We start from the raw sequence: 1,096 nt of genomic DNA, 5'->3' as shown, positions 1-1,096 counted from the left end.
GGAGGGAGAATATCAGCTTCTTTGAAGTGGAAGATGTTATTTGAAAAAATACATATTCTATATCACAACAGTTTCTTATTTTAAAAAAGATCAAAACCAATGATTTTGACTTTCATAGTTCAAATCAAGGAAAATAAAATTTTACAAATCCCTCGCTAGTAGGATAAACAAAAACCATGATTCTTAATGGTGTAAGGGAATGAGACCCATATCAGAATCTCTGGGGGCAATAGAAATTTTGGTTTGCTGTGGTTGAGAAAAACTGGGAGCAAAGAGGATAGGGATGTACATCAGGGGGAGATGAGGTGGGATGGAGAAGCAGCAGGAAAGACCTTGAAAAATGTGGACTAAATTGAAGCTACAGGAGTGGACAGGGGTGCTGGGTGGATAGGGAGACCATTCAAATATAAAGTGCTATGCTAAAGTGACGGAACTTGACTTGATGGACAGCAAAGAGCCATCTTTGATTCTTAAGCATAGGCATGTTAAAATGAGTGGAGTTTAGGAAAGGTAGCCTATCTGATATTGATCTACGAGGTGGAATAGAAAGATTAAGAAAGAAGAAAACAGAAGATAGATGAGTTAGAAATATATTGGAAAATTTAGCTATGATGACCCAGGGTTGGGCATAAAGTGAGGTTCGCAGACGTTCTCCTAAGCCAAAGAAGAGGAAAAGCTACGACGTAGGTCTGGAAAACTAAAAAGATGTATTGATTATTATCTGGCAGGAGAGATACCATGATCACCAGGTGGTTTCCCCAATGCAAGTCTTATCCACTGCAATCAGGAGGTACTAACCTCTGTGATTTCCCCAAATGTGGGAAACTCGACTGCATAATTTGTGGTAGTAGGGGACTGTGTTCACACTTTCCCCTAAAGAAAAAAACCAAAAGGTTTGTTGTAACCATGCCCACACTCTGAAACTTCCTTCCTCAGAGTGCATGCAGGCATGCTCTTCTAACACAGTAGGAAGGGCAGTTAGTTGGAAAACACGGTCAACACTTTAGGCTGGAACCCAATTTCAAGGACTTAGTATATTTCACACCATGGTGTAATTTATCCCTCTGGGTTGGCATTCTCCTTGTTTTACTTTGGT

At 40.1% G+C, this 1,096-nt stretch overlaps 1 non-coding gene across 1 annotated transcript; it reads left to right on the top strand.

The window, feature by feature from the left end:
* The first annotated feature begins 713 nt into the window (after positions 1 to 713).
* Positions 714 to 876, top strand: LOC123288333 (U1 spliceosomal RNA). Its single transcript, XR_006532002.1, has one exon. It is a non-coding gene; the product is annotated as a U1 spliceosomal RNA (small nuclear RNA).
* The last annotated feature ends 220 nt before the right edge of the window (positions 877 to 1,096 follow it).

Source organism: Equus asinus, chromosome 1, assembly GCF_041296235.1.
Source record: "Equus asinus isolate D_3611 breed Donkey chromosome 1, EquAss-T2T_v2, whole genome shotgun sequence".
In the NCBI taxonomy this organism is placed as follows: Eukaryota; Metazoa; Chordata; class Mammalia; order Perissodactyla; family Equidae; genus Equus; species Equus asinus.
Note: the sequence above shows the minus strand (reverse complement) of the source record. Positions and strands in the feature narration are given on the sequence as shown.